At 46.8% G+C, this 14,172-nt stretch overlaps 1 protein-coding gene across 2 annotated transcripts in view; it reads left to right on the top strand.

Annotated features, from left to right (window-relative positions):
* Nucleotides 1–10,272: 10,272 nt before the first annotated feature.
* Nucleotides 10,273–14,172, top strand: part of LOC115127923 (divergent protein kinase domain 2A) — a 92,521-nt gene continuing 88,621 nt past the window's right edge. For both annotated transcript variants that reach the window (XR_010460441.1, XM_065006865.1), the window contains exon 1: nt 10,273–10,720. The gene's annotated coding sequence lies outside the window, so the exon portion shown is untranslated. The remainder of the gene's footprint in view (nt 10,721–14,172) is intronic.

The following is a 14,172-nucleotide window of genomic DNA, read 5'->3' as shown; positions in this document are numbered from 1 at the left end:
CTTTTACCAAATAGGACTATCTTCTGTATACCACCCCAACCTTGCCACAACACAACTGATTAGCTAAAAAGCATTAAGAAGGACAGAAAGTCCACAAATGAACTTTTAACAAGGCACTCCTGTGATATTGAAAATCATTTCAGGTGACTTGCTCATGCCACTGGTTAAGAGAATGCCAATAGTGTGCAAAGCTGTCATCGAGGAAAAGGGTGGCTACTTTGATGAATCTCAAATATAGAATACAATGAGTAGGTGTGTCCAAGCTTTTGACTGGTACTGTATGTATGTGTGTATATGTATCTGTGTGTGTATGTACGCTTGCGTGCATGCGTGTATCTGTGTTTTTTCATCTCTGGCACCAGTGGGACGGTAGCGTTCCACCTCGTCAACAGCCAGTGAAAGTGCAGGACGCCAAATTCAAAACAACAGAAATCCCATAATTAAAATTCCTCAAACATACAAGTATTTTACACCATTTTAAAGATAAACTTGTTGTTAATATACTTGTTGTAAATCCATCATTAATCCAGCCACAGTGTCCGATTTCAAAAAGTTTTTATGAAAGCAAACCAAACGATTATGTTAGGTCAGCACCTAGTCACAGAAAACCATACAGCCATTTTTCCAGCCAAAGAGAGGAGTCACAAAAGCAGAAATAGAGATAAAATGAATCACTAACCTTTGATGATCTTCATCAGACAACACTCATAGGACTTCATATTACACAATACATGTATGTTTTGTTCGATAAAGTTCATATTTATATCCAAAAATCTCAGTTTACATTGACGCGTTATGTTCAGTAGTTCCAAAACATCCGGTGATTTTGCAGAGAGCCACATCAATTTACAGAAATACTCATAATAAATATTTCTAAAAGATACAAGTGTTATGCATGGAATTTTAGATAAACTTCTCCTTAATGCAACCGCTGTGTCAGATTTCAAAAAAACTTTACGGAAAAAGCACACCATGCAATAATCAGAGTACGGTGCTCAGACACAAAAACAAGCCATACAGATACCTGCCATGTTGTGGAGACAACAGAAATCAGAAATAACATTATAAATATTCACTTACCTTTGATGATCTTCATCAGAATGCACTTCCAGGAATCCCAGTTCCACAATAAATGTTTGTTTTGTTCGATAAAGTCCATAATTTATGTCTAAATACCTCCTTTTTGTTTAGCCCAGTAATCCAAATTCATGGGTTGCGGTCCAGACGAAATGTCAAAAAGTTCCGTTACAGTCTGTAGAAACGATGAATCAATCTTTAGGATGTTTTTAACATAAATCTTCAATAATGTTCTAACCGGAGAATTCCTTTGTCTTCAGAAATGCAATGGAAAGCAGCTACCTCTCACATGTGCACGTGTGATCAACTCATGCCACTCTGGCAGAGACCTTAACCTGTTGCCTCTACTTGGGACGCTTGCGTCCCAACTAGAGCTCTGGAAATGCAAATGCGCTACGCTAAATGCTAATAGTATTAGTTAAAACTCAAAAGTTCATTAAAATACACATGCAGGGTATCAAATTAAAGCTACACTCGTTGTGAATCCAGGCAACAAGTCCGATTTTTAAAATGCTTTTCGGCGACAGCATGAGAAGCTATTATCTGATAGCATGCACCAATACACTACAACAGAAAAGCACAGCAGGGGACGTAAACAAAATAATTAGCATTTCGGCGTTACACAAACCGCACAATAAAATAGAAAACAGTCATTACCTTTCACCATCTTCTTTGTTGGCACTCCTAGATGTCCCATAAACACTATTGGGTCTTTATTTCGATTAAATCGGGCCATATAAAGCCAAGATATCGTTATATGTAGACTGTGTGATAAACGAAAAAAACAGCGATTTCACAACGTAACGTCATTTTTTAAAATTCAAAAAGTAGACGATAAACTTTCACAAAACACTTCGAAATACGTTTGTAATGCTACTTTAGGTATTAGTAAACGTTAATAAGCGATAAAAATCATCCGTAGGCGATGTAAATATCATTAGCTGTCGTCTTGGAAAAATTTCAGGAGAGAGCTCTTCCGGATTGATCTGGGCGGAGACCGGAGGTAAGCGGTGCCCCTCTTTCGGTTCAACCAAGAATCAAAGATGATTAAATTCACAAGATACTCGACAACATGGGGATGCTGTGGGAGTTGAATGCTCGGTCTTATCTAATTCGGCTCACTGTTAACAATTGCTGGAAGTGGCGCAAGGATATTTATTTCCATTTTCTGTGATCAGGTTTTCCTGCGCTTTCCGATGTAACGCACGTTATGTAATAGCCACAGTCGTGATTTAACCAGTTTTAAAAACGTCCGAGGGTTTCCTATCCACACATTCTAACCATATGAACGTACTATATTCCTGGCATGAGTAGCAGGGCGCTGAAATGTTGGGCGATTTTTAACAAAATGTTCAAAAAAGTAGAGGGTCGACTGAAGAGGTTAATCAATCAGCTCTCATTCCCCCCTAGGTCACAGTAGAAGCCTCAAACAAGGTTCTAAAGACTGTTGACACCTAGTGGAAGCTATAGGGAGTGCAATATGACCCCATAGACATTGTGTATTCGATAGGCCATGACTTGAAAAACTACAAACCTCAGACTTCCCACTTCCTGGTTGGATTTTTTTCTCAGGTTTTTGCCTGCCATATGAGTTCTGTTATACTCACAGACATCATTCAAACAGTTTTAGAAATTTCAGAGTGTTTTCTATCCACATCTATCCACATCTACTAGTAATATGCATATCCTAGCATCTGGGCCTGAGTAGCAGGCAGTTTTCTCTGGGCACGCTTTTCATCCGGACGTGAAAATACTGCCCCCTACCCACAGAGCTGAGAACCTTGACTCGCATAAGTATGTGGTGCTTTCTCATTCAGCCAGGAGACCACTTCCTGTTGCAGATGAACAACCCAGAACTGTGTGAGTGGGTTCTCAGTCAGCCAGGAGAACACTTCCTGTTGCAGATGAACAACCGAGAACTGTGTGTGTGGGTTCTCAGTCAGCCAGGAGACCACTTCCTGTTGTAGATGAACAACCCAGAACCGGTTCTCAGTCAGCCAGGAGACCACTTCCTGTTGCAGTTGAACAACCCAGAACTGTGTAATTATTTCGCCTCTATGACCTATTTATTGTCTTACCTTTCTACTCTTCTACATTTGCACACACTGTAGGTAGATGTTTCTATTGTGTTATTGACTGTACGTTTGTTTTACTCCATGTGTAACTCTGTGTTGTTGTTTGTGTCACACTGCTTTGCTTTCTCTTGGCCAGGTCACAGTTGTAAATGTCCTCAACTGGCCTACCTGGTTAAATAAAGGTTAAATTAAAAAAGAACAAAATCTAAAAAAAAGAGTTAGTTAGCACTCCCTTATTTCTGCTTATCATCGCCTGGTATAAAATGACACCAATGCCCTGCTAGCTGATTTACTTTTCCACTGTCGAAGCTGTTTCCTGAAGCATTCTGTCCTGTTCTGAAAGAACTCCCTGTGAATATCGTCATGCTGTGGATGTTTGGTCAGAATGTGTTATTGTCATTTGTTTGTTTTTGAGAGATTCATTGCTAAGCACTTCCCCGAACAAAACACATTGTTGGCACTCCTCGTTATTTCTCAAACTTTGAATGAAACCAAGAGAGAGAAACTCATCACTGTATTTGCATTTTATGGCGAGTGAGCTGTCAGAACTTGTGACTTTAACGCATGTGATGACCTGCTGTGAGTGATTACAAGTGAGATTGACAAGTTATTGGCTGATAGCGCATCATCTGAATATATAGAGTTCACATATAGAGAACACATCACCCAGAGAACACATCACCCAGAGAACACATCTCCTAGAGAACACATCAGCCAGAGAACACATCACCCAGAGAACACATCACCCAGAGAACACATCACCTAGAGAACATATCACCCAGAGAACACATCACCTATAGAACACATCACCCAGAGAACACATCACCTAGAGAACACATCTCCTAGAGAACACATCACCCAGAGAACACATCACCCAGAGAACACATCGCCTAGAGAACACATCACCCAGAGAAAACATCACCCAGAGAACACATCACCCAGAGAACACATCTCCTAGAGAACACATCACCCAGAGAACACATCACCCAGAGAACATATAACCCAGAGAACACATCACCCAGAGAACACATCACCTAGAGAACACATCACCCAGAGAACACATCACCCAGAGAACACATCACCTAGAGAACACATCACCCAGAGAACACATCACCCAGAGAACACATCACCCAGAGAACACATCACCCAGAGAACACATCGCCCAGAGAACACATCACCCAGAGAATACATCACCTAGAGAACACATCACCCAGAGAACACATCACTTAGAGAACACATCACCCAGAGAACACATCACCCAGAGAACACATCTCCTAGAGAACACATCACCCAGAGAAAACATCACCCAGAGAACACATCTCCTAGAGAACACATCACCCAGAGAACACATCACCCAGAGAACACATATCCTAGAGAACACATCACCCAGAGAACACATCACCCAGAGAACACATCACCCAGAGAACACATCTCCTAGAGAACACATCACCCAGAGAACACATCACCCAGAGAACACATCACCTAGAGAACACATCACCCAGAGAACACATCACCCAGAGAACACATCTCCTAGAGAACACATTACCTGGAGAAAACATCACCTAGAGAACACATTGAATGTTAATTTCTCTACCATAAACCGACCTCCAATGTTGTTCTGCAGAATATGTCAGAACTGGCCTCGCAACCGCAGACAACGTGTAACCATGCCAACCCAGGACCTCCACATCCGGCTTCTTCACTTGCGGGATCGTCTGACACCAGCCGCCTCGACAGCTGATGAAATTGAGGATTATTTCTGTCTGTAATAAAGACCTTTTGTGGGGAAAAACTAATTCTGATTGGCTGGGCCTGGCTCCCCAGTGGGTGGGCCTGGCTCCCAAGTGGGTGGGCCTTGCTCCCCAGTGAGTGGGCTTGGCTCCCCAGTGACTGGGCCTGGCTCCCCAGTGAGTGGGCTTGGCTCCCCAGTGGCTGGGCCTGGCTCCCCAGTGGGTGGACCTGGCTCCCCAGTGAGTGGGCTTGGCTCCCCAGTGGGTGGACCTGGCTCCCCAGTGGCTGGGCCTGGCTCCCCAGTGGGTGGACCTGGCTCCCCAGTGAGTGGGCTTGGCTCCCCAGTGAGTGGGCCTGGCTCCCCAGTGGGTGGACCTGGCTCCCCAGTGAGTGGGCTTGGCTCCCCAGTGGGTGGGCCTGGATCCCCAATGGGTGGGCCTGGCTCCCCAGAGAGTGGGCTTGGCTCCCCAGTGAGTGGGCTTGGCTCCCCAGTGAGTGGGCTTGGCTCCCCAGTGAGTGGGCCTGGCTCCCCAGTGAGTGGGCTTGGCTCCCCAGTGGGTGGGCCTGGATCCCCAGTGAGTGGGCCTGGCTCCCCAGTGGGTGGACCTGGCTCCCCAGTGAGTGGGCTTGGCTCCCCAGTGGGTGGGCCTGGATCCCCAATGGGTGGGCCTGGCTCCCCAGTGGGTGGACCTGGCTCCCCAGTGAGTGGGCTTGGCTCCCCAGTGGGTGGACCTGGCTCCCCAGTGGCTGGGCCTGGCTCCCCAGTGAGTGGACCTGGCTCCCCAGTGAGTGGGCTTGGCTCCCCAGTGAGTGGGCCTGGCTCCCCAGTGGGTGGACCTGGCTCCCCAGTGAGTGGGCTTGGCTCCCCAGTGGGTGGGCCTGGATCCCCAATGGGTGGGCCTGGCTCCCCAGAGAGTGGGCTTGGCTCCCCAGTGAGTGGGCTTGGCTCCCCAGTGAGTGGGCCTGGCTCCCCAGTGGGTGGGCTTGGCTCCCCAGTGGGTGGGTTTGGCTCCCCAGTGAGTGGGCTTGGCTCCCCAGTGAGTGGGCCTGGCTCCCCAGTGAGTGGGCCTGGCTCCCCAGTTAGTGGGCTTGGCTCCCCAGTGAGTGGGCTTGGCTCCCCAGTGAGTGGGCCTGGCTCCCCAGCTGGTGGGCTTGGCTCCCCAGTGGGTGGGTTTGGCTCCCCAGTGAGTGGGCTTGGCTCCCCAGTGAGTGGGCCTGGCTCCCCAGTGAGTGGGCTTGGCTCCCCAGTGAGTGGGCTTGGCTCCCCAGTGAGTGGGCATGGCTCCCCAATGGGTGGGCCTGGCTCCCCAGTGGGTGGGCCTGTCACCCCAGTGGGTGGGCCTGGCTCCCCAGTGGGTGGGCCTGGATCCCCAATGGGTGGGCCTGGCTCCCCAGAGAGTGGGCTTGGCTCCCCAGTGAGTGGGCTTGGCTCCCCAGTGAGTGGGCCTGGCTCCCCAGTGGGTGGACCTGGCTCCCCAGTGAGTGGGCTTGGCTCCCCAGTGAGTGGGCCTGGCTCCCCAGTGGGAGGGCCTGGCTCCCCAGTGGGTGGACCTGGCTCCCCAGTGAGTGGGCTTGGCTCCCCAGTGGGTGGGCCTGGATCCCCAATGGGTGGGCCTGGCTCCCCAGAGAGTGGGCTTGGCTCCCCAGTGAGTGGGCTTGGCTCCCCAGTGAGTTTGCCTGGCTCCCCAGTGGGTGGGCTTGGCTCCCCAGTGGGTGGGTTTGGCTCCCCAGTGAGTGGGCTTGGCTCCCCAGTGAGTGGGCCTGGCACCCCAGTGGGTGGGCCTGGCTCCCCAGTGGGTGGGCCTGGATCCCCAATGGGTGGGCCTGGCTCCCCAGAGAGTGGAGTGGGCTTGGCTCCCCAGTGAGTGGGCTTGGCTCCCCAGTGAGTGGGCCTGGCTCCCCAGTGGGTGGGCTTGGCTCCCCAGTGGGTGGGTTTGGCTCCCCAGTGAGTGGGCTTGGCTCCCCAGTGAGTGGGCCTGGCTCCCCAGTGAGTGGGCCTGGCTCCCCAGTGAGTGGGCTTGGCTCCCCAGTGAGTGGGCTTGGCTCCCCAGTGAGTGGGCCTGGCTCCCTAGCTGGTGGGCTTGGCTCCCCAGTGGGTGGGTTTGGCTCCCCAGTGAGTGGGCTTGGCTCCCCAGTGAGTGGGCTTGGCTCCCCAGTGAGTGGGCCTGGCTCCCCAGCTGGTGGGCTTGGCTCCCCAGTGGGTGGGTTTGGCTCCCCAGTGAGTGGGCTTTACTCCCCAGTGAGTGGGCCTGGCTCCCCAGTGAGTGGGCTTGGCTCCCCAGTGAGTGGGCTTGGCTCCCCAGTGAGTGGGCCTGGCTCCCCAGTGGGTGGGCTTGGCTCCCCAGTGAGTGGGCTTGGCTCCCCAGTGAGTGGGCTTGGCTCCCCAGTGAATGGGCTTGGCTCCCCAGTGAGTGGGCCTGGCTCCCCAGTGGGTGGGCCTGGCTCCCCAGTGGGTGGGCCTGGCACCCCAGTGGGTGGGCCTGGCTCCCCAGTGGGTGGGCCTGGCTCCCCAGTGGGTGGGCCTGGCTCTCCAGGGGGTGGGCCTGGCTCCCCAGTGAGTGGGCTTGGCTCCCCAGTGAGTGGACCTGGCTCCCCAGTGGGTGGGCCTGGCTCCCCAGTGGCTGGGCCTGGCTCCCCAGTGGCAGGGCCTGGCTCCCCATTGGCTGGGCCTGGCTCCCCAGTGGGTGGGTTTATGCCTCTCCAGGCCAACTCATTGCTGCTCCCCTGCCCAGTCATGTGAAATCTATAGATTAGGGCCTAATGAATTTATTTTAATTGACTGATTTCCCTATAGCAACTGTAACTCAGTTGCATGTTGCGTTTATATTTTTGTTCAGTATAATTAACATGTAGTATTGCATGTAACATTGCCAGTTCAGCTCACATGTTAGTAGATTCAGATTAAACTCTGTTGGATGCTTTCGAATGAGTCTAACCTGCCAGAATCTGTGCGATTTTCTCAAATATTTTTTACAAACAACTAAAATATCCATACATTCGAAGGATACAAATTGAAATGTGCTACAAAAATCATCTTTCTTAAAAATTTGCTACACAAAATATCGCTAACAAAAACAGAATTATATCAGCTGGTGATTGTAGCGTACATTGCGCACCCTCGAGTAGTATCGCGATGACTCCAATAGATGGCGGTAAATGCAAAGTAATGCGACGTGAATCTCAAGCTGCTCCTGTGTCAGGGACAGTTCTGTAGTTATGCTGTTGATAATGTTGATTAGATGCTGTGAATAATTAGTACATTCACACCACGTAGTGCACAACGACAGCTTTGTTCAAAAATACTTAAGCTGAGGTTTTATACAAATTCAGAATGTGAAGCATAGATAATTACCAAAGAAACAAAGAATCACACACAAAAAAAATAATCATATATATTCTATGCGTTAAAGGGATTTTTTGGGGAAGGAACTAAATAAATAAGCAATACATTTAGAATCAATAAATGGATTGCTTGTCCATGATTTCCATAGAAATGCGTTATGTTCCCATTGTGTTCCACCTCCCATAGGCCTCGACTACTCCACCACATTAAACCCTGGGTATATAGCATGGCCTGTGAGAATGGTATGGGGCGTACTGTGTGGAGCATTTCTACACCCAGACACCCACATCTTCAGAAGTTCAGCTGGGTACAAAACCCTGATTAGTTCAATGTCTCTAATCACAATTTCAACACAATTAAACTGGAGATTAAAAGAAAAATAGAAGGTAAACACAAACACCAAATCCACATAGACAAACACACCAAATATTAATTTCCCCATTTGTACTAGGCCCTATCGTGTGCAATCCTATCTCTCCAAAGCATGGAGATCCAACTAGTCTGTGGATCATATAGAAGTCAATGAAACATTCATGGCCTGGTTCTCTCTGCATTCCCCTGGTTCTCTCTGCATTCCCCTGGTTCTCTCTGCATTCCCCTGGTTCTCTCTGCACCCCCCTGGTTCTCTCTGCATTCCCCTGGTTCTCTCTGCATTCCCCTGGTTCTCTCTGCATTCCCCCGGTTCTCTCTGCATTCCTCTGGTTCTCTCTGCACCCCCCTGGTTCTCTTTGCATTCCCCTGGTTCTCTCTGCACCCCCTGGTTCTCTCTGCATTCCCCGGGTTCTCTCTGCATTCCCCTGGTTCTCTCTGCACCCCCCTGGTTCTCTCTGCATTCCCCTGGTTCTCTCTGCACCCCCTGGTTCTCTCTGCATTCCCCCGGTTCTCTCTGCATTCCCCTGGTTCTCTCTGCACCCCCTGGTTCTCTCTGCATTCCCCTGGTTCTCTCTGCATTCCCACTGGTTCTCTCTGCACCCCCTGGTTCTCTCTGCATTCCCCTGGTTCTCTCTGCACCCCCCTGGTTCTCTCTGCATTCCCCTAGTTCTCTTTGCACCCCCTGGTTCTCTTTGCATTCCCCCGGTTCTCTCTGCATTCCCCTGGTTCTCTCTGCATTCCCCTGGTTCTCTCTGCATTCCCCTGGTTCTCTCTACATTCCCCTGGTTCTCTCTGCACCCCCTGGTTCTCTCTGCATTCCCCTGGTTCTCTCTGCACCCCCCTGGTTCTCTCTGCACACCCCCTGGTTCTCTCTGCATTCCCCTGGTTCTCTCTGCATTCCCCTGGTTCTCTCTACATTCCCCTGGTTCTCTCTGCACCCCCCCCTGGTTCTCTCCACAGATGTTACTCTTTCTGCAGGATGGCCCCTTCCTTCCTCATCTAGGATCCTGTCCAACTCTGCCTTTGCCGCTCCTGATTCTGGCCCAGTTTCATGCATCATCGGGCAGCTACATGCCCTGCCACAGCTGTCACGCTGTCAAGGAATGCAGCGAGCAGAAAGACACATACATTACCGCAACATTGCCCCATACAACTCAACTCTATGTATCTGACTGTCAGTCACATTATGTCCACATTACGATGCTGTCTCTGCAGTAGACCAAAGCTAGAGGAGAACTGCATTGCAACACTTTATTGGTAACATTAGAAAACAGATAAATAAAGTAATACATTATGTTTTAAGAACGGATATATACACATATGTATTATCATAACGTCAACCTAATTATTATCCACCCCCCCCACACATTTTCTTTGCCTCTCCAGAAGACAGAAAGAGATAAACCAATGACAGAGCTGCAACTTCTTAAAGCTCAAAATTGCCATAGTGTAATTTATTTCATAAAGTAAAGCACAGTCCAAAAAAACAACAACATTGATTTGCATAAATAAAAAAAATAAAAAAAATCTATCCTCGAGGCAGCTGAAAATATACAAATAGAGGAAAAGTTAAGGCTATTGTGACCAAAGCTGCAGCGGAGACAACTTTAGAGTATTCGCTTAGCAACCCGTGTCGTAAATCGACGACGACTGTCGTAAACAGTAAGGTTTTGGGTGTTGAAAAAGTCCGAGCGGAATCTATTGTGGAGATGTTGGAGACAGAGAGACAGAGACATATTGTTCTTCTACGGAGCTACACGCCGAAACCGGTAGAAAAATGGATACTAAAAACACGACATTTCATTAACTGCAAATATTACATTTGGTGAAATCCGAAAGATCCTGTTAGACGAATGGGTTCATTATTAAGAGCCGACATCACAACTGTTACTTTCACTAGCTAGCAGGCTAGCAGACTAGCTCCAATGGCTGCATGCTTGGAATGGATAGCTCGTTGAAACTATTCTCTAGTAAGGATTTATATTGTCAATGGAATAAACATCATCATCTTGTCGTCGTCGGTAATCTAAAGTAACGATCTCCGTAGAGTGATTGTCTCGACTGAACGGTACCGTTCACACACCGCGGACACAACAAGAAACAAGAAGAAAGTCACATACAGGTTTGTTTCACAGTTTTGACCGTCTTTTGCAGAACTATACTTTTTGACCAAGCCATTGTCAAGTGGACTGTCTCAAGGTATCTAGTTTGAGCGAGTTTACGTTAATCGGATGAATTATTAATTGGCTAAGAGATGTAAATAATTTATCCAAGACCTCTCAAACTCGATATTGCGGTACAGAAGCATAGCCAGTTTGCTACTCATTTCAGTTCAAGGGTGTTTATTGACATGGGAAACGTATGTTAATATTGCCAAAGCAATGTAGATGATATACAAAAGTGAAATAAACAATACAAATTAACAGTAAACATTTTAACATGTAGAATTTTCAAAAGAATAAAGACATTACAAATGTCATTATGTCTACTATATACAGTGTTGTAACGATGTACACATGGTTAACTCTCTCAATAGGAATAGTCAGTGTAAACTAGATGCGGGGTAAGGAAATGGGTAGACTAACGAACCAGTCACTTCTGGTGGCTCCTAACAACATTCTTTAACACCTATGTTGAGTACAGTATATCTATCATGTTGTTTTTTGGTGACAGTAGGCTGTTTACTAGGCTACACTCTCATTTCATCTTGAGCCAACAATAACTTCCAAAGTAAACTGTTGTTGTTGTCCTGAAATGGTGTAGTTAAATACTCAAAGTCAATTAGCAATTAAGACTAGATTTATATAACTAACTCTGTTATCCAGCTGCCTCGTAGTATTCATCTATGACATGTTAACTGTTGATACTACGGTCATTGTGACTACAATGTTGAGGTTAACTAAGAAGGTTCTATTGAGAGACTGCTTCCGTTTGCAAGGAACAGACAGCCTTGCAAAATGGTTTCAAATTTCTTGGCGCAGTTTTTAGGCGCTTGAGACCACGTAACTGGATTCCAGTGAGCCAACCTCGAATTCGATCGCAATCGAGCGATATTAATCTCTTAAGAGAGAGCGTGTGTGTGTGTTCGTGATTGCATGTGGGCACCAATCAGGGAGGGAAAAAAATCTCACTTTGAAAATCAGACCAAAAAATAAATAATCTTGCTTTGTGATTGCCAATATCAACATATGTGCATGCATATCAATTATGTCTTCTTTAATTGTCTCTTTAAATGGAGAAAGTGAGATTTCAAAAAAAAAAAAATTCATCTTTTTAATTTCCTGGAAAATGAGATTCTGTGGTGGATGAATCACAAACGGCCGTGATTGGGCGTCCCCACAGGGCGGCTCACGATTGGCCCAGCGTCTTCCTGGTTTGGCCGGGGTAGGGCTGTCATGATAAATAATAATTTGTTCTTAACTGACTCGCCTAGTTAAAGGTTAAATAAGAAAATAAAGTGCATTTATATTTAGCTGTTTTCAGAGATTCACATCTCAGCGACTAGAGAACTAACAATTCTTCCACAACAGGGACACTGATAGAGGGCTTTTTGTGTTGCTGGGGTGACTGGCCAGTCAACTATATTCTCTCTCCCTGTCGTGCTCTCAACTCTCTCAATTCAATTTCTGACGCTTTTATGGCATGGGAAAACTTATGATTTAAATCAAGTGAAATGGGTCATAAAAAATGCATAGTAAACATTACACTCTCAAAAGTAAACTCAGAATAGGTCAATATTTAACCACTTCCTCTGGAAGAAGAGTTCAGATGCTGTTTCCGTTTCACTGTAACTCAGTGAAAGTATGAGCTTGACATGACTAGATGTAATGCATGTCTGTTCTACAGGGATCTAACTGAGCTTGACATGACTAGATGTAATGCATGTCTGTTCTACATGACTAGATGTAATGCATGTCTGTTCTACAGAGCTCTAAATGAGCTTGACATGACTAGATGTAATGCATGTCTGTTCTACAGAGCTCTCAATGAGCCTGACATGACTAGATGTAATGCATGTCTGTTCTACAGAGCTCTAAATGAGCTTGACATGACTAGATGTAATGCATGTCTGTTCTACATGACTAGATGTAATGCATGTCTGTTCTACAGAGATCTAAATAGCTGAAGTCATTTTCTATGTAATGTATTACCTGCGGAATCCATGTTGATTGTCTTTCCAGAAGACGTTAAGTCCCTGATTTTTATACCGTATTAACTAAAGCGTGATACTCTTTTGTCAGACGCAGATATTCTGTAATGACAGATTGTGGACCAGTCCGATGCATGTTTTACTCTAGAAAGGGCCAGTCGGATGCATGTTGTACTCTAGAAATGGCCAGTCAGATGCATGTTTTACTCTACAAAGGGCCAGTCAGATGCATGTTTTACTCTAGAAAGGGCCAGTCAGATGCATGTTGTACTCTACAAAGGGCCAGTCAGATGCATGTTTTACTCTAGAAAGGGCCAGTCGGATGCATGTTTTACTCTAGAAAGGGCGTGGGGTCGAGGCTATATGAAACTAATCTAGCAGTTCTAAGAATCAAACTTAAACAATATCCCTGCCTAGTTCCTCTGCAGGCATGTCCAGCTGTTGTCGTATCTGAATCAACAGCCTAACTAAACTAAACAGCGATATACAGTGCATTCAGAAGGTATTCAGACCCCTTGAATTTTTCCACATTTTGTTACATTACAGCCTTCTGAAATGGAATAAACAGTTTCCTCCCCCTCATCAATCTACACACAATACCCCATAATGACATCACAATACCCCATAATGACATCACAATACCCCATAATGACATCACAATACCCCATAATGACATCACAATACCCCATAATGACAAAGCAAAAACAGGTTTTTAGATATTTTTTGCAAATGTATTAAATATAATAGAAAACAAGGCTGTAATCGCTGCCAAAGGTGCTTCAACAAAATACTGAGTAAAAGGGTCTGAATACTTTACTTTTAAATGTGATATTTCAGTTTTTATTTTATACATTTGCAAACCTTTTTGTCATTATGGGGTATTGTGTGTAGATTGATGAGCGGGAAAAACGATTGAATCAATTTTAGAATAAGGCTGTAACGTAACACAATGTGGAAGAAAGTCTCAAACCGTTGGAGACGAACAGCAGGAAGCTCCTCCCCCTCCTGCTCAAACTGTTGGAGACGGACAGCAGGAAGCCCCTCCCCCTGCTACTCACACCAAGCTCCTCCCCCTGCTGCTCAAACCGTTGGAGACGAACAGCACGATGTGTTCATAACAATTCAACTGTTCTACCTTGTTATCTAGCAGATAGATCCACCTTGACTCAACTTGAAATGTAAAAGATTAGCTGGCTAATCACTAGCGCCTGGGCTAATCACTAGCGCCTGGGCTAATCACTAGCGCGTGGGCTAATCACCAGCGCGTGGGCTAATCACCAGCGCGTGGGCTAATCACCAGCGCGTGGGCTAATCACCAGCGCGTGGGCTAATCACCAGCGCGTGGGCTAATCACTAGCGCGTGGGCTAATCACTAGCGCGTGGGCTAATCACCAGCGCGTGGGCTAATCACCAGCGCGTGGGCT

Source organism: Oncorhynchus nerka, linkage group LG22, assembly GCF_034236695.1.
Source record: "Oncorhynchus nerka isolate Pitt River linkage group LG22, Oner_Uvic_2.0, whole genome shotgun sequence".
In the NCBI taxonomy this organism is placed as follows: Eukaryota; Metazoa; Chordata; class Actinopteri; order Salmoniformes; family Salmonidae; genus Oncorhynchus; species Oncorhynchus nerka.
The sequence above is the reverse complement of the archived record's forward strand: the minus strand, read 5'-3'. Positions and strand labels throughout refer to the sequence as shown.